This window comes from Copadichromis virginalis, linkage group LG20 (genome assembly GCF_057382275.1).
Source record: "Copadichromis virginalis isolate Kocher_CV1m ecotype Utaka linkage group LG20, C_Virginalis_male_GT1.1, whole genome shotgun sequence".
Lineage (NCBI taxonomy): Eukaryota > Metazoa > Chordata > Actinopteri > Cichliformes > Cichlidae > Copadichromis > Copadichromis virginalis.
The window spans coordinates 757,501-777,009 of record NC_140637.1 but is presented as its reverse complement, the minus strand read 5'-3'; the positions used below and the strand labels follow the sequence as shown (position 1 = coordinate 777,009).

Sequence of the window (19,509 nt, the reverse complement as noted above, 5' to 3'; positions counted from 1 at the left end):
AGCGTAAAGTGTTCAATCCTTTTAATGTGTCACACTGTAGATTACTCAGTATGTACACAATGAGGCCATTCAAGGGTGAAAGACGTGTAGTTTTCAATTGCGATGGACAGAACCTGGTTTGAGGAAACAGAGAGAGGATAACAGTCAGTGAAAGAAACAATGCTAAAATTAATGCAGGGAGACAGTCACCTGTACATCTGGCTGTGGACCAAAATAAAGACTTGCTTTTAACTGATAGGGGAGATGATTACACTGATGTAGTTGCCTTAATTAAGTGCCATCAATCTCGCAGGTCTGCTGCCTTTCCTTTACATTATGTGATGGAAAATGCCTGATTTGGCTCCCAGCTAACTTTTTTTGTGACGTTTTTTACAGCACTTGGACAAAATCCAAGTGTAAGCTGTATTTTCTTTCAAATGAGCTACTTAGTACGATGCAAAGCTATATTTTTACATGTTTTATACGTGGCGGTGCAGTGGTTACCACTGTTCCCTGGTAGATGAAGGTTGTGTGTTTGAACGGTCTGAGTCCTTTCTTGCAGTGATGGACTTCAGAGCTGTTGCCCTGTTTGGACCAGTGAGAGCTGCCATACAGATTCCAGTCCCATAGTCACCACGTGATCTAACAGTAGCCATCAAGTTTTAACACCACACACTGTGTAACTGAAAGCTGAATCTTATTATATATTGAGACTTAATATTAACAATGCTTATCTTTGCCAGACAGGTTTTTGGCTGTTTTCACACAGTGTAGGACTGTAATAGTGTTGTGTCCTCATAGCTGTGACAGCATTGAGTCCTGGGCATTTTGGCTCACAGCGTTACCATGTTGAATGCTGGAGACTTCTGACTGTGTCAGAGAACACTTTAAAACATCCTTAGCCACCCCCACCACTACCCAGCACCACCATGCCTCACTACCCCTACCTCCCCACAAGTCCCCCTAGGATAAAAAAGGGCAACATCTGGCTGAGTTTATGAGGGAGAGAGAGAGAATTGGTCGACCATGAAAACCGAAAAAAAGGAAAAAAAAATCTTTCTCGGGCAGTGCAAGAAACTATTGTTGTAGATGCCATTAGTGGGGGGGCAACTTTAAACTTGTGAAAAATACTCGTCGTTGCACTCACATTTATCAGCAACCCCAGCATCAGTGCTCACGCTGCGGTCTCCCTGATGAAGCACGCACAGTTTGCACAGTTCTTGTGAAACCAATATTTTATTCAAACAACAGAAACAGGCTGATCACTGCAAACCACTGTGGAAGAAGTCAAGGGCGACTGCTGTTACCCCCAAACGTTCATATCATCACATGAAGACAGTGTAGCACAAAACCACACACACGCGCACGCACGCACACACTACAAAAACTGTACATATTAGGTAACAACCAAATGAAAACACCACTATGCTGCTAAATTAAACTGCAATTGTACATTGTCATCACATCAGGTCAAGCTCCAGTACAGTGAAAAAAAGTATTAATGCAAGACACTTGATTATAATCAGATTAGTCACTCAGATTCACAGATCAGTAGACAGTAACATAATACACCACTCGTTGAAATCAGAACAATAAGTCACATGAATCTGTGATATTTAAAAAAGAAGAAGAAAAGTGGCACTCAAATAGTTTCAGCTGTAGAAAATCAAACAGAACATGAAAGTGGTTCATTAAACAATGACGGGGAGGCAAGGCGAACACAAGGAGAAATGTATGCAGACTTTTCTTATAATAAGTTGGCTGCTTTGAGGTCAGCTGTGTTTTCCTCCCAGTTAACTAAGGACCCTATTCTTGGAAAAGAAGGAAGCTAATCATCAAACATTTTGTGGTGATCTCTCTGCAGGAAATGGGAGATGGGCAAGGGTGGTTTTACAAAGCACTCAGTTGCAGTGTCATTTCAGTGATGTATCTCAGCAGATATCTCCTTTGGCACAATACATTGAGAAGGTCTCTGTGGATTATGGATTACAAGGTCCGTGTTGTCATATTTACACAAGTCTGATATTTAGCTGCAAACGTGAATACTTTTCGTGCTACCATAAAAGAGTCTAGAGCTGGCATGAGTTCCTCTGGCTCAGCTCGGCCGCACTCATAGTCAACAGTCGTTTGGGGGACGGTTGATGAGAAGCCAGGACTCTGTAGCACCACGGTACTGTAAAATAAATCCAGCTTCCAACTGAAGAAAGCTGGAGAAATGAAGGCAGTGGACCGCTTGCCACACTCATGCCAGATGTTCTGATGAGGTGCACACACAGTGTTCCCAGGTCTTCTGTGGGCCACTGCATACCAGTTGCTAGAATAACTCATTTCTGCCCATCTGAAAACTTCACCAGAATCCAAGTGCAATGGTGGGTGCTTGAGTGTGCATTTATATCTGTGTTTAATCAGGTCTGGTGGTCTCGATGGTGAAGGATATATGAGCCGGTGTATCTGTGTTCTTGTAGCTGATGCCTGGTATCTGATTCCACGAGCTGTGAGAAGAAACATTGAGAACAAAGTGAGTAAAACATGTAAAATGCAAAGAATACGACAAACAAAACAAACAAAAGCTAAACTCTCTGTGTCACATAGGTGTGTGAAAATGCATTTTCTAGTCGGTGACGTTAGGTTGTTTTTAATTTCTACGGTGATCTCCAAAGAGGTTACATCACGTTGCTGGACAAACAGACCGCAGACAATAGTCCAGTGTGGACATTTCGTGTTTTTTACGCTATAGCTTGACCATTTTCTTCCTGTAACTGTCTGGCAAGTCTCCAGAGCTCCTTAAGAATTCCCTAAATGCAGCTGGCAGCAACTCAAACATCAAGTGCTCATTAATAAAAAGAAAAAACCCCTATTGGAATGTGTCTGTTACTCAGGCCGCACAGCAGTCAGTAACAACTCACTTCTTTCCTGAGGGCTGTGAAACAATGATGTATGTCTGGTACGCTGGGGGCGCCTCATTGGCTGAGCAAACAGGCCCGAAAATAACCACCAATCACTGAAGACATTATCATCAGTCATCAGGGAGGCATAGTGAAGGAACTTCAAGACAAACTTAGACATATGCACAGGTAAATACATAAAGATCCCAAAACACTTAAGTTGCAATTAATGGTAATTAACTGTCGCATCCTGGGTTGGTGTATGCTGCGTATGAAGAGAAATGTCAAATTACAAGTAATTGTTCCAGATTTGCTGGGCAGCTCACACTTTTTCTGCCTCACTGTGATTGGCTGCTCAGCAAAAAAAAAAAAGGACCATCCATTACAGGCAGAAGTAAATAAACAGGAATAGCAATTAAAGTGAAATCATTTGTTATGCAATGCAGGGTGTGTATGTGAGCATGTGTACACGTAGCTGTTCTTGGATGTAAGTTTTACCAAATAAATATGTGCATGTGTGTGTATGTGAGAATTTGCCTAGGTGGGTTCGAGGCCATTCTCAGGTTTCTTTGCACTTAAATTAATGATTTGGAGGCCCAAGAATCAACAAATATGGCCCCCGGCAGGGCATAACGGAGCGCACGACCTGCCCGTGGATGTGTTTGAAGACTGCTCCTCTTTCTTCTCTGTCAGCACCTCACTACCTCCAGACAACAGACGCATTCACTACACAAACTCACATGCGACGCCTGCGTTCATGCTGTTAATGAGGAAGTGTGTTGCTATGTGGTCATGAATGTGTGTATGCTTATCGACCTGTGATTATTTAACATGTCAGCATGTTGTGACAGAGTGTTAAAATCATACGAAACTTTTTGTTCCTTATTTGAAGTGTTGCCTTTGTGGTCACGACTTCTTCATTTCTTTTTTTTGCAGCTTTATGAATGTGATAAAGCAAAGCATATTGTGTCAGACAGGACCACGCGTGGGATAATTGAGTGAGCTCAGATGGCTCTGACAGGGCGCTTAAAGCCTTTTGTGCCAAAAGGACAAAGTTTCTTTTTTTACAGCTAAATCCACCCAAAGAAAAGTCACCTGCGTGTTCACTGCATTTCAGCTTAGTGAGGTAGTAACTGTCACCGAGTCTATAGTTGCTCTTTATATGCCCCTTAAATTACTTGTTCCAGCAGATGTTCTTCCATTGCTTGAATGATGTGTAACAGAAACAACTTGCAGATATTTCCTTATGCAGTAATGCAAAAAAAGGAAAAAAAGCAGGATGAGCTGAGAATTTGATGTTTGCCAGAAAGTGGCAAAGACATGTGCAGGAAGAGAAAATGGTTTTGTGTAACGGTCTGGCAAAATGAAAACGGTAAAAGTGTTGGAATGTGATAAACTGCAGAATAATATGCAAACACTGACCCGAATCTTCAAAGAGCAACTACTGATAACCAAACGTTAACAACTCATCCAACACATCCGATTCCCTGCCATCATTACTAGGAGGAAAAAATGAAAGTACTAATACTAAACATGAATTTGCTTTATAAAGGTCTCAAACTCCAAACAGCCATTCCTTGTCCCCATGTAACTTTCATCCCCACCCCTCCACTCCTGGCTTCCTTGACGATGGGTACGTGTGTGTAAATGATTAGTACCAAAATTAGCAACATCTGATGTTTATTTCAGGTTAAGGAGGTAAGTAAATAAATAAATGAATGAATGACTAAATACACCGCCTGTTTTTATAGAAACATTGTGTAGAAATGATTCAGGAGGCGGATATTCTGCTTTGTTATCTACTAGTCCGTCATGAGGACTGGATATGAATCCCAGAGTCTGAATGCAAGCGGCTGAACTCCTTCTTGTCTTTAAGTGCTACTTATATAAACTTGTTGTTAAATGGATCCTTGCAGAGGTTTGGACCACCAGTGTTAGAGTGCTGCTCTTTCACTTGGAATTACCCCTGTGGTTGGTGTCCTATCACTCCTGAGAAAAAAGAAACACACTAAATTCAATTACCAGTACAAAGACCCCCCCAGCTCAGTCTACAGAGAGGGGAGACATAAAGCAAGTCAGTTGGTTGTATGATGATGAAGCTATTTAGGGTGAAATACAAGCATAGTGGGTGGGGATTTTCTTCCTGTCTTAATAGTCATGAGGAAATCTGTAAATCCTGACATAGTATGTGACCATTCATGTCTTGAAACTGGTGCCAGGAAATCTCTTATCATATATCAGAGCCTTGCACTAGTGGTGACTAGATATGCTCCATGATGGTAAAAACAAACAAACAAAAAAGAAAGAAAGGTCCGATCCCAGGAAATGCTTAAGGTGCAAAAAGTGAAACTGTAAAGTGGGGGAGTCTGAAAGCACCAATCTGATGTCACACAATGCTGTGAACCAAAAGCACTAAAAAAGGAGGAAAAAATAAAGCAAACGATTGAGATCACATGGCCATCCCATCATCCTAGAACCGTAGCCTTTTCAAATGTGGTCAGGAAGAGAAAGTATCTCCTCTCAACAATTGCTTCAAGAGCTTGCTCCTTCTTCCCTCGACCCCCCCTTCTTTCTTTCTTTCTTTCTTTCTTTCTTTCTTTCTTTCTTTTCTCTGCCTGACTTTTACAACTTCCTCCTGGTTGGGCTGCAGCTCTAACCCAAACAAAACTCCATTTTTTAGTTATTGGCCCTCATGGCATGTAATGGAGAATCAAGCTAATTATCCCTACAGCTGTTTTCACTTGCTTTTTATGTAAGCAATACCTGGCTGATGCAGAGAGCAACAGTGAGGCCCTTCTTAGCGCTCCAGGCCTCCAGGCCGGCTGGAATTAGAGAGCAAAATGCCAGGTTTCCCTCCCCCGATACTGCCTGTGTGTACCCCTGAACCCATCTCCCAGCACACATCCCAGTCTAACTCAGCCAGACACAGTCCCCCACACATCCAAAGCTTCTGCGTCCACTCCCTATTACATCTCTCTCTCGCTTTGATGTTTAACAAAGCTGCTCTTCAACAGCTTAGATGGATCTGTGTGACAAGTGTTCATTTTCTTCCACTGATGGTCTCTGGCAATTAACGGAGGAGGAGAGCCAGGGTGTGGCTTGGGTTAAATTGGAACCATCTCCTGCTGTCACAGGACTGAGAGACAGGGTGAGTGCACAAAAAAAAGATGGAGGGAAAGAGAGACACAAGGGTAAATGCAGGGAGTGGGAGAGAGGGGGGTAAAGAGTAAAAGAAAACAATCCCTCACAGGCTAATTACATAATTTCCTTCATCTGAGCAAACACATGCTGGGTGAAAGCAAGTGTGAGCAAGCCCCACAGATGCCAGGCCAAGAGGTGCAGAGCAGACCCACTAACAGTCTCTAGCAATGGGCGGCTTGTGCCACAAAGGCGCTCGGCCAGATCTCAGAGGCGTCTGCGGAGTTTGTAGCTTTTGTGGGAGTCGTATCCACAACCTTAGTATCGATCCTCCCTTCCCCGGCAATCTCAGGGCAAAGTGACTCAGTGCAGATAAACAATTGCTGGTGTACTGTTTCCTTCATAACAGTCCATTCCTCACTGCAGCCAGAAATCTGTTCAGTACAAACACCACTAGGTGGAGTTGACTGTTGTTGAAAAAAATATATCTCATGTATCAAACTCATTAAAGTCCCATGGAGAGGCAGCGTGCATCTGTAAGTGAGTCGGACAGCGTGTATGCCTCACATGTGCTTTTTCTGAACTTTCCTCTTGCTCAAACACCGCTTCGCTTGCTTGCTCCGGCTGTTTGCGTCTTTTCAAATTGAGATCAGGTTGAAATAAGCACAGGCAAAGAGAGAGAAGGAGAACATAGTAGCAATTTCAAGACTTCTATCATTTCAGCAGAAATTACAGTTAAAACTATGCCAGCTCCAGAACGTAAAAGAGCAGTCCTCCCCTCCAACTCTCTCCCTCCCTTTATGTTTTTCTGTCTCTAATCCGGTAAGGAATGATGGAAGGCTCTGTGTGGAATGGTGGTGAGTTGGGTTCAGCCAAGGTGTGCCAGCGTACTAAAGATACGGGTAGAATCTGCAGGAGCTGTTCCTAATGCGAAGGTTGTTTTGACATATTCACACACAGACAAGTATGCAGGCATTCTTGCATTAAAAAGAGCAGCACATGCTGCAAAAGGGTTACCGGTGGGACTTGCTAACATATTCATCAATCATTTAAAAAGCCCTACAGTAAAAAAGAAACTATGTACATAAAACAGCGCATTATGTTCATGCAAGTTCAAAAAACAGGTTTGTGCAACAACAGTAAGAACTGGATGGGATTCTATCTCTCAGCTCCTAGTCTTTTTGATCTCTAACTAATCTCTGAGCTTTTCCCCTATGATTCATCCTCCTGCCCTCTCCTCTCTAAGCACAGTGTGAGTGGCAGTGTTTATGTTAGTGTGAGAAATGTGTGAGTTCTACTGTGGGCCAGCTGCATGGTTGTCAAACTCTGTGTATGCAACCCACTACTGTACCTGCTTTCATACTGAGGCTAGTGCGCGAAAGCTACTTCCGTCTCATAACAACACCTTGACCCGGAGCTTGACCTTGACATGGAGCAGAGGCGGGCCATCAGAACCAGGGCCTAAGAGGCCTGAACATGCCTGCATCTTGAAAGCAGCACAGGCCCAGCCAGGCAGGGGAGACGAGTGAAACCTGAGCCCACATTAAAGAATCTGCATCAGGTAGGAGATCAGGAGAGGCCTCCATGATCTCAGTGTTTGCAGGGGTCTGGGCCTCTGAAGCCCTATCTCACCTCCATCTGGAAAGAGAATCTGAGGGTAGCCTGATGGTCCGATAATAGGCCATGCCGACTGACACGGTAACAGCCTCTCACCCCCATTTGCAAAAAAACCAAAGTGGATGCAAGTCTAGTTGTAGTGCTCACTCATGCTGGTGTGAGAGGGAGGCAGAGAGCTTGGTGTGGGGGTCCGGGAAGGAGGAGGGTGGGATGGCGGTAGGTGCATGGTGGCATTGAGGTAAATTGAAAATGCATGCAGTTTACAGAGACAAGTCTAGAGTTTAATGGTTTGTTTCTTTTAGTCTTTGTAAAATGGAAGACACAGGTTTGCCTTAAATTAGGGCTACGTAGCTACAGCTGTATCAGTAACTATGCATGGCTGTGTGTGTGGAACAGAGGCTACTGGTGGTCCCACGTACCAGGCTTAAAACACGTGGGGCTTTTCAGGCACCGAGGCTGTGGGACGCTCTGCCGTTGTCTTTACGCTGACTCTACTGACTCCTTTAAAAAGCAGCTGAAGACATTTTTATACAAACGGGCTTTTAATTAATTTTAACTTGGACGGCTGATCTTATTGTGAAGCACTTTGTGATTTTTATCTGTGAAATGTGCTATATAAATACATTTTACTTACTTACTTACTTACAGTTGCATTTTTAGGTTCAACCCACTCAAATGCAACCAGAAAAAACACGTATGACTTTATGTGGTAATTATCGTATTTTATAAGGCAGGAGAGAGAAAGTGGGCTGGTGTCAAGACCTTTGCCTGCAAGATGGAAAAGAAGGAAGAGAAACAGTGAAAGCCCTGCTCTGCACATAAAGCAATAATAGTGTGCTATTTCCCTTCCATCATTATCACTTCATTTCCTTATTTGCATTTGTGATGACACACGGTACAGGAATAATGCTGCGTTTATTTACGTAGTTTTCTAGGGTGCTGCGAATGCTCCACCCTCCTCTTGATGTCTTCTCAAGATGACATCAACTCCACTGACCCATCAGTTTTCACTCCTGACCCAGCTAGTTGCTTCCTCTCTTTAACTGCCCATAGAGTCACTGTTTCTCCATATGTTCTTTATGGCCCACAGTTCAGTCCAGTTTCTGCTCTTAACTTGCCCTCACACCAGGTCGGACATGACAGAAGATGGTTGACCACACGAAATATTTTATACATCTTCACCAGGTGGAACATGCATGAATAATAAATGGCGGATTATCACTCTTCGTCTGTGACAAAGCAAAAAGGTTTTGAACATTTCCACCTAATTCTAAATTCTGTGTGTAGATGTGTGGCTGGACAGAGAGACAAAAGAAATGAGGGTTTGGATTTAAAATGGTTTGGTCAGATCTACTTAGGGTCACTGACATCAGCTCAATAAGTAAATATGATCCCTGAGATCACAATGTGCTCTTAGGGAATACCAGGCTTACCTTAATGGAGGGCTGCGTATCTGCACCTGCATGTAGATCTGGGTTTGTGTGTGTCTGTGTACATAAATCTGCAGCTGTGTGTGTGTGTGTGTGGAACAGTTGTGTAAACAAAATCCGATCATAATGTCTATTCAGGAGCTGTTTGAGGTAGACAAGTTCACATGGATGTGATTTGTGTTGAACGAGTGTTAGAACCTTTTCGTCTGGTGATGAAAACTGCTCATTTTCCCCCCGTGTGGGCGAGCGCGTAACTGATTCTGTTTGGTGGTTCACTCTCTGTTTAATAGGCGTGTGCATTTTTCTCACAAACCACGGTTTTGCCTGCTTCACTCATGAACATTCAAATGGAAAAAGTGCAAAAACAAGTTTAAACCAGAGTGACAAAGTCGAGGCTAATGTCAAGTGGACTGAGTGCCTTTGTGCTAGCACAGCTGCATTGTAGTACTTAATACCAGGTTAAGTCCAGTCTCAGGAAGAACCAATCATGACTCTGTTCCTGAGGTCAGTATAGCCCCAGGACACTACAGACACATAGGATACATACTAGGGATAAACAAGGAGGCTTTCTCAAAGCTTGGTGGTCTGCTAGCAATCTCCACAGCGTGACCTCTGTGTCAGTGTGTGAAGGGAAAGAGTGAAGGTAATAAAAAATAAGATGACTTTTCAAGCTGCTAATTCTGTGCACATTTAATAATAATATAGTTTTGATAGAGATCATAATAACACATTAATCTCAATTTATACTACTTCCTATCTAGAATGATACCAGTATTAAATATGAATATCAGCAGGGGAGTGGTTTTAGTTTTAGTTGCGTTTGTGTGTATAGGTGCAGTTAGACTAAACGAAGGGGTCTCACAGCCAGAGAGGACAATTTGGAAAAAGGAGCAAAGTTTGATGGGAAAAAGGTGAGGGACACGGTTTTGGTCAGGAGTACTTTGCAGCCTGAGAGTGGAGTAAAAAGGTGGGGTAACTGCTAGTAAGACAGAGAGAGGGTGTCAGTGAAACAGACTCTAGGGGCCCCTGGCAGGAGACCAGAAACAAACACATTAAGGTGATAAACAGTTATCTGAGCCAGTTATGGTTCCACAGACTCTTTGAACTATAAAATGCCTGCAAACCCCCGAAACACTTTTTAGGGGGTTTTACACTATGACTTAAAAAAACGCAGATAATACTTTTTCAGCCATCTTGAACCTTTAACGACCTTTTGGAGCACTCTGTACGACGATGTGGGAGCCCTGCCAGGGAAACATAAAGGGAGATACAGCAGATCATAAATAAGCATCGTAGAACGTGACAGGTTTGGCTCCGTGCATAGATAGAGAGTAAATAATCCTCATTTGTTCCGACATAACGACTCACAGTTTCATGATATTTACTGCTGAAAACACCCTGTACCCATTAAATAAGCGCTGATAGAGCCATCGACACTGACAGTGCTAACGTTTAGCCGTGCTGTGGGATTCATGCAACAGGTTATAATGCACTGGCTAGAAAATACTTATTTTTGTTTTATTAGCCAAGAAAGATATGGAGTGGAACTGGGACTGTAATGTATGTAAACCTGTTCTCATTCTCTCTATGAAACTCTGTGATGTGGAAATATTGATGCGCCGGCTATGTTAGGGACCACTTTTCATTTTGGCTCCTCCAACTCAGATAACCAAACTCATGACGTGATTTCCCAAAAATCTTATTGATATCGGGACCGAAAAATAAAAGTTGCTGATAGTTCACTAAATGAAAAAAGTGATTTAGTAAAGTGTGTGCAGAGTTCCCATAACTCTTCAAATTCGCTGTGCGAAATGTCGGTAAATGCGGCTTTGTGTAGTTTTGTGTGTGTGTGAAGTCGGTCCATTTTGCCTGGGCTGTGCTGGGAATAGTATCGGCTTAAAGCTGAAAGAATTCGGGCCTCCCAAGCAAGGTCATGTGCTGATGTTTAGTAGGAGCTTTCTCAGGTCACAGACTGTGACTTTCAACCATCACTCACTTTACCCCACATCTTTGAGTAGTTCTGTTTAAATGGCATATCTGACATATCTCCGCCAGTCGGCTGTAATGACAGGTGACAGCTGTCTCACTCCACTTACCTTGTTAAAGGAAAAGTCAACCCAAATACTAGCTAGACTTTGACATTGGATAGTAGATTTGGTGTCCTGTGGCATAACTCAAGGTGGGGCAACTTGGAAAATATTTGTAACATAAACCTAGATGTCAGGATGAAAAAAGAAAAGAAAAGCAAAGCAAAAAAACAGAGATGTGAGTCGTTGGTTTTGGACTGCCTCTTGCTCTTTATTTCCCTTAGCCCTAAACACTTGGGGCTAAAAATATAAGTTGATATTAAAGCAGTTGGACACTCAAAACCTTGAAAGATAGGTTCCCATTCCCCCCCAGATTCCAAATACTCAAGTCCATATAAACACTGAAACAAATTTTGCAAACTAATCATGCATCCTGTTTTGTCTGGCTGATGTAAGTGATTCTACACCCCTCCCCATCTCGTGGTGAAGGGAATTCCAAATTTGGCTGAAGACAATATGAGGATTTAAAAGTCTAAGTTATAATAATGAAACAGGTATGTGCCATGCATCTGTAACTCAAAATTCACTCTCTGTTTATCCAGACACTGCTGGTAAGCTACTGTGAAGCGACAGTGAAAAGAGAGGACTGTGTACTTTATGCCAGCGGTCCCCAACCCCCGGGCCTCGGTCGTTTGGTACCGGGCTGCGAGAGTAGAGGCTCAGGTGTGAAATGTGTGGTTTTCAGGGTTTTTATCGGTTTTCAGCGTTATTTTGTTATCGTTTTTATCGTTAACTCGGTTTTCCTGGGTCTTTTCAGGTGTGTTTTTTCGGTACCGGTACCAGTTTTATTTTGTTGTATTTATCCGCGACACCTTAAAGGCCGGTCCATGAAAATAATGTCGGGCATAAACCGGTCCGTGGCGCAAAAAAGGTTGGAGACCGCTGCTTCATGCTATCTTAACCACTTCACCATTTGAAACTGCTCCTCATACTAGTTTTAATCCAAACTTCCAAATGAAATTCTGCACAGAACAAGGTCTGTGGATGTTGTCCCATCAGCAACCCCCTTGGACTGAAAAATGAAAGAAGCAAAAGAGCTCTGCAATAGACTCTTCCAGTGGGTACTTCGCCTTTCGCCCTATGACAGCTGGGATAAGCTCCAGTCTCCAAGCAACCCTGAATTGGATAAGCAGGAAAAATGGATTGATTGATGTTTAATATAAGCTCCTGAATATTTAAATGTATATCTACACTTTAAGAATGTGCATCTTGAGTAAGATGCAATAGCTATCTAGGATGACGTTTGCATGCTTACACATGCCAGCTGAGTTGTAAATGTGCCCGGTGGTGGTTAAGTAAACAGGCTTGCTCCCTGAGGTGCCCTGGTGCTGTATGTCTTGGCATCATTTCTGCTACATACTGTAAGGTCTGCATCATAATTCTGATTTCTACTCTTCTGCTCTAAGAGCAATTCTGTCACCATCTCTTTTACTTTCGTTATTTGGATCCTAGCCTCCATATTTAAGGTTAACACAATAAATTAGCATGAGGTGCATTACAGATATGTTTGACTGCTATTACACATATGTGTAATGTTTCTGTTATGTGCACAGTGTTTTTCAGAGATAATTACATTGTGTCTCTCTCCACCTGGGCTCTGACACATGTTCAACAGCTCAGCCAGACACGCCTAAGCACCTGTGTGAAATAACACGCTAAAGTCAGACTCTCAGAGTCACTGAGAGAACGAGCGAGAGGGTGTGAAAGACTTAATGCTTCCCCTGTCTCTGTTGTTAGGCTTACAAAGAGTCATTTTCAAGTGCAATGTGTCATTTGTCACATTCATGAATGCTGTTTCTTCCTACAAGTGTGGGAACAGTGCTAGAGGACAATGAGCTGCATTCAAGCCCAGATTAATTCCACATCAGCTTCTTCACAGCTTGTCTTTAGGAACCGCTTCAGCGAAGGACTTTTTGACACTGGCTGAGAATCAGCTTTTTTTTACCCATCTCTGATTATTTTGACACTGAATGACACAGTTTGACTTTTGTTAAAAACCTTTGTTTCGAAGGCTTAGACACTTTTGAACTTTTCTCCAGTTAATTATAAAAAAAGATGAAACATCCTAGTTTATGTTGGTTCACACCATAGATATTGAATTCCTGGAGCTTTGCTGCACTACAGTACAGTATGATATGTCCCGTGACAATGAAAGTTGGCTGTATAAATAATAAACACAAAATGATATTTTGCTTTTTAGATATTGTTGCTTTTGGAGTCGGTTTAAACCTGATTGGCTGCAGGTTTTAACGTAGCTTAAGTTTTTTCTCTCTTGTACTTAGGAGGAGTAGAGTCTTAAAAATGCTGGAGGGTAAACTTTTGACACTGCACTAAATATTTCCCAGAAAATTCACTTCAGTTCAACATTTATGTACACTTGTACACAAGTACAGTCATTGCATATGTAAAAAGCAGCAAATAACACAGACAGTTTAAGAGCTAGAGAACAAGAGAGAGACAGAGACAGAAACATGGCGTGACGTTTAATAACAGTGGTTAAGGCTTGCTCTTTCATTGAGTAAATCTGGCCTGGGCTATTTCACACTGCAGGAATCTCCTGTTGACTACATCAAAGGCTCGCTCAGAGATGGGCTTGTAGAGAGCAGAAGGAACAGGTGACAGCTCCACACATAAAGGCATTTTACACATTCACATGCAAACCCTCTACTACCAACAACACGCTCACATATTTGAATGAACACACAGTAAGATCAAAAATGTAGTGAGTGACAGCTCCTTTTGTGTCCAGATGAGCCTGGGGGAAGTCTATTTGAAGAACCAGGAGAAGACCATAGATCTATCATCTGTGCTTCAAAAACCACTCAGAGACAGTCGATTCATACACTCAAATACACACTTCAGGTATGCAACAGGTATGACAAAGTACATTCAGACATTACAAGTATGAACGTGACATGTACCATATGAGTAAAACACTGATGAGACTAACACATGTACAGTGAACATCAAGCTACGAATGGTATAGGAAGCATGCAGATTTCAAGTGAAGCCTCGTGATAGATAGATCCAATATAGAGTGGCCCACATCCAGAGGGCTGAACATAAGGCTATGTCATCACGGGCCCTCTCCATACCTTCCATCACTTTTCACTCCCTCCTATAAACAGAAGGATGGGGGAATTCTGTAATTCCCACACACCAGGACACACAAACACACTTGGAAGAAAAACACACAGTTGTGTGTGCACGGTTATACTCATTTACTTGCAGCAGAATCTAGGCACGCACACAAAAGCACACAGACATACACACAATAACATTTTCACAAAGAGAAATTAATCCCGGGTGGTCTCAGGAGCAACATTGTTTCCATTTGAGAAAGCTCTGGTTTTGAAATCACCCAATCCACTTAAAATCAGGTTCAAAATCTATTAGTATATACATATATATGTGTATATATATATACACATGTGACCATTCAGTATTTTTATATGAGATAAAATAAAGGGAAATACGTGTGCATGGTACAGCACAGAGGCAGAGCATATGACTGCTGGTATTCGTCTCCCTTTTTCATTCAGTCCCCATCCATATCGCGCTGGGATGCTGAATGTTTAACATGGGAAGGTCCCACCTTAAACAGGCCATTATGGCCAATAGCTTTGACTGTTTTCATAGAATATGAGAAGATTACACAGCACTATGACGGCCAATTACGTCCTTCAGTAAAACATAGCTCTGTACCAACAACTCTCTAATGATGATGACTTAAACGTTTTCACCAATAGACCCCTTTCAGCTGCCCGGGCAATCACACACACACATACTGCACTGCTATAGTTAAGCGCGTTCACACACACACTTAGAGATGTGGGCTGAGTCAAATTGAATCCTTGTGTTACGCATATAGAGCATCCCGCTACATCACAAAAGGCTGCTGTGTGCCAACTTTGCAATCAGATCAAGGATTGCTTGTGTTAGAGTTGTGAAGAAAAAGAAATACAGACTAATATTGCTATATTGGCCAGTCTCCAGTATTCTCTTCTTCAGTTAGTCGCTGTAATGAATATCAAGTAGGTAGTGCAGTCCCAGAATGGCTAGCATCCTATCTAAAGCTAGAACAAGGTTTCTGTGCTCTCTCTTCTGAACGTGTCGTGAAACATGTAAAAGCTTTGGTGGAGCTTGTTTCTTTAAGCACTGCAGGGGTCAAAAATATAAGCCGCTCGTGTCATGCAAGCTCAACAAAAAGCTTTATTTTTGTATCATTCTGTAGCTAAGCTATAAAGTCTCAAGCACATACCAAAAAACCTATACATGCATTTTTCTCCTTGTTGCGCTACTATAACGCTCTCTTTACTGGTCAATGTATAAAGGCCATGGTGAACTAATGTTGCTGCCAGAGGGATAAAAAGAATGAATTTTTCAAATCCCTGTTTTGGCTACCACATAGTAACATAATTGACAGCAAATTTAAACTTCCAGTTTATAAGGTCCTACATAGCCCTGCTGTTCCATAATACCTGTCTGACTTCACTTAGTATGAAGTGCTAAGTGTTCTGGCTCCGTTCTTCTGAGACTAACAGTTCTGAGAGTCAAAGCAAACGCTGCTGGAGCAGGACTCAGCTTTTTTGGCTCCAGCTGCTGGAATACCTTGCCAGATGTATTAGATGTTTTCCAACCTTACCTGTGTTTGAAAAAAACTCTTTTTCCCATCAAATCACACCGATCTACTTAAATGACACATACTGTGTCTGCACAGGTATCTGCTGTAGTCTTGTGTTGTTTTATTTGAATCTACTCAGGAATGAAGTTTGCTGTGCTTTGTTCTTGAAGTGTGAACTTTCCTCGCACATCTTCTCAACATCCTTTCTCCATCACCGTACCCACTCAAACCTATGTCACCTCTGACCCCGGTCCAATTCACTACTGTCATTATGCAATTAACACCAATTAAGTCATTTGGCTGTAAGAATGTGTGTGTGTGTGTGTGTGTGTGTGTGTGTATCTGCATCTATGTGCATGCTTGTGTGCATAAGTGTGTTAAGTATGTGAATGTGTATGTGCACATGATAGGGCAATTAGAGCAGCACAAGGGAGCCTTTTGGAAGCGGAGAGCACTGCAATCAACCAATCAGCCTTCAGATGGCTTTGACATGAAAAGAGAGCATGGCCTCTGCTAACCCTGGGGGTCAGCCCCAATTTACTCTATTTACCCACTCAGGAATGACTCTCTGTGTGTGAAGGAGACACAGACAGGGCGGGAGAGGGAATGATGAATAGGTATGGAAACGTCTAAGTGACTAGAAGCAAGATAGAAAGGGGGAGAAAGGAAGAGAGGGGAGCAGTAGAAGGATGAGAAGCCCGGGGGTTGTTGTGCAGGTGAATTTTCAGAGAGTGGGAGGGTGTTTGAGGTGTGGTGGTTGAGTGGAGTGAAGGGGATGCGGGGAGAGGCCTTCGGTGTTTGCAGAGCTAAAAGGCCAGCAGTTGGAGGCTATTTGCTAACAATTTCCCCTTGGAAAGTGGCTCCACACACATGCACACACACACGCACATGCACACACACACGCACATGCACACACACACGCACATGCACACACACACGCACACACACAAACACACTTTTTAAAGACCACATATGAGGAGTGACAACTTTACACCCAACTGTCGCTATAAAACAGCAAGGTGGTCCATGAAGACAGTAAAAAACCTTTCTGAGAATCAAATGACAAAAGTACTAATTACACATGAACAGACTGTTGGATTGTTGAAGCAATTCTTTTACGTGACTCTGTATAATTTTGGAAACTGTTCTCCAGCAATAGAGTGAACTGCCAGCAGATTGTGCTGACCCCCCCCCCCCCCCCCCCGACAAATGTGGGAGGGAAACTCAAAGTCGGATTTATTAATGTTACCAAGATTGTTAATGACAGTAACAATCACTGTAACTGCATTGTCATATAAGTTTAGGTCTTTGAAAAGTACAGAGATGTAGTGTAATATCTTCCACGGCTGTACTTTGATTTAAATGAATGGACACGGGTATCGGCTGCTCAGGTACGAGCAAACTGTAGCGTAGTTTTGCCCTAAAGGGTCGTTGGAATATGGTAGTCGTCCAATTTTGGGGATAAAACACACACAAGCTTCTGTGTGTGTTTTCACATGGAAAAAAGTTTGTATTGATTTGATAATTACAGTGTTGTGTTTATTGTGTTTACACCCACACAGATAAACACACAACTAACTAACCCACCGATCACTCACACAGCTGTGAGGTCTAATGCCAAATCTGAGCTGCAGGGCAGTGAGTAAAGTGCAGGAGCACCAGACAGCCCTTCATCACAGCAAACAGCCTCCTGGCTACAAACTGAGGGAGGGCAGAAAAACCAGAAGCAGACAGAGAAACCTAAAGAGAAGAGAAGTAAACACAGATGCACGATCTCTCAGTGCTCCTGCTGAACAATATCACATATCTGACGGGACGCACGCAGGTTATTCTATATCTAGAGTATGTGTATCTGTATGTAGGTGTGTGAGTGTATACGTATCGGAGAAAAACTGTCCTGCTCCAGGGCTCTCAGATGTGGACTGTAATCAGGAACACATGACTCTGCTACAGGAAGTCCTCCAGCGAAGGACAGGAAGCAGGAATACAGGGACCACATCATTAGTCTCGCTAGTCTCAAAGCCCACAGCCAATAGGAGCCTTGGACATGGAGGGCATGGGCGTAGTTGCTGGTGTGTGCACAATTATGTACATGTTCTATATGTTTCTATTTGTGTGAGCGGTGCCTGCAGGCTGGTATTAATGACTTATTTGTTTACTGAGGTTGTGCGTGTTTAGTAGAGTCAGAGCAGAACTGTGGCGAGGTTGGGCATGCCGCCAAAATACCGGCATTAAATAAGTACTACCCACACACGTGCATGCACACACACAGGCACACACAGGCACACACAGGCACACACAGTCGCTACAGACAAATGAGAAACAAATGGTTCCTTTGTACGGTCTATACCTTGTCTCCAGGTCTCTCGGCCTCACGATGGCAGAGTGAAAATGCAGTTTCAAAAATGGTTCGCCCAAGTACCCACTACCACACATACGCACACTCACAAGCACACACACCCCTCAAACCCCCAGCAACAGCCCTGCTGCCACATTCTCACCGCCCCTTCCTCCTCTGCTCTGCATCCCATCAGGACTAAAGAGACTAATTTCTGTCGATGGCTTACAGGTGGCCAGTGCAAGGTGAACCACATCCACTCTGCTGGCTGACACACACACACACACACACACAAACACACACCAATGCAAAATTCACGCCTTTAAAACCAACCCTTTTATAAACCCAATGCCAAACATCAAAGAGAGAAACACACCTTAACACACCTCAAAGGCACCGGAGACACACAGTCATGCATGTGTTCAAACACACACGCACACTTACTCATGCACACACACACATCCAAACATATGCACACTCGTAAACTTTAAAGCATGAAGAATTGGTGTAAGGGTCAAGCCTGCGCCTGGTGCTATCTCATGTTTCTAAACAGAGAAAAATCTTTTCAGTGCTTTAAGAATCGTAGAACTATTAGAAGCATTTACGTTCCAGTCTCTAAAAACAACCGCTGGAAAAAAGTTATCGACATCTCAAAACGAAGCTATGAATCTTATCTTTTATCCTGAAGAGTTGCCATTTGGAAATCGTACAGCTGTCAGCAGCTATCCACAGAGTATGGGCTGAAAGTTACAAATGACAGCAATATTATGTGGAATGAGGTTCGCCGCAGGTCTAACGTTAATGTAATTTAGCCTTTAGAATTCGTTCTGAAATGTCATCACAATTTAGCAAGTCGCCTTCAATATTTGCATGCCACTTCAGCCAGACATATTCACATGTGCGCATTATTTTAATGCTGTATCTTTCTGTTCTTTTTCTTTGACATTCAGTGCCTTTCATACAAGTTTCACATTCTCGGATATCCATCTGTATCTCAGTCATCTCTCAGTCAAGGTTAAGAAGTGTGCTGCCAAATTACGAGACAGGGCTGAGAGACTGCGCTCGGACTTTTTCTTACTTGCAGAGAGCAGAGGTGTGCGTGTGTTCTGAGTGCGTGTGTGCACTTCTACACATGTAGATTGGATTGCAGCTCTTTGAAGCCATGCCCTTGCCTTCATTAAACACAGTCCTAGAACCTGGAACAGCTTTCTGGGAACGTGTCAATAGCTCACACGCGCAAAGAAATACACATACGGCAGTGCCAGTAAAAAATGACCAGCTCCCTTTGAAGTCTGTGTCACTGTGCAAACTGATAAGATGAAAGGTGATCATCCTCTTCAAAACGTTCTGCCTTAAAGTGCAAACTGTGCCAACAAGCCTGTACCTAAGCCAGGGAGCCTCGACATGTGCC

The 19,509-nt window shown here is 42.9% G+C and overlaps 1 protein-coding gene across 1 annotated transcript in view; it reads right to left on the bottom strand.

Annotated features, from left to right (window-relative positions):
• Window positions 1–1,202: 1,202 nt before the first annotated feature.
• LOC146683881 (ERC protein 2) overlaps window positions 1,203–19,509 on the bottom strand; it is a 165,848-nt gene continuing 147,541 nt past the window's right edge. Inside the window, exon 18 of the mRNA XM_085444868.1 lies at window positions 1,203–2,471. The gene's annotated coding sequence lies outside the window, so the exon portion shown is untranslated. The remainder of the gene's footprint in view (window positions 2,472–19,509) is intronic.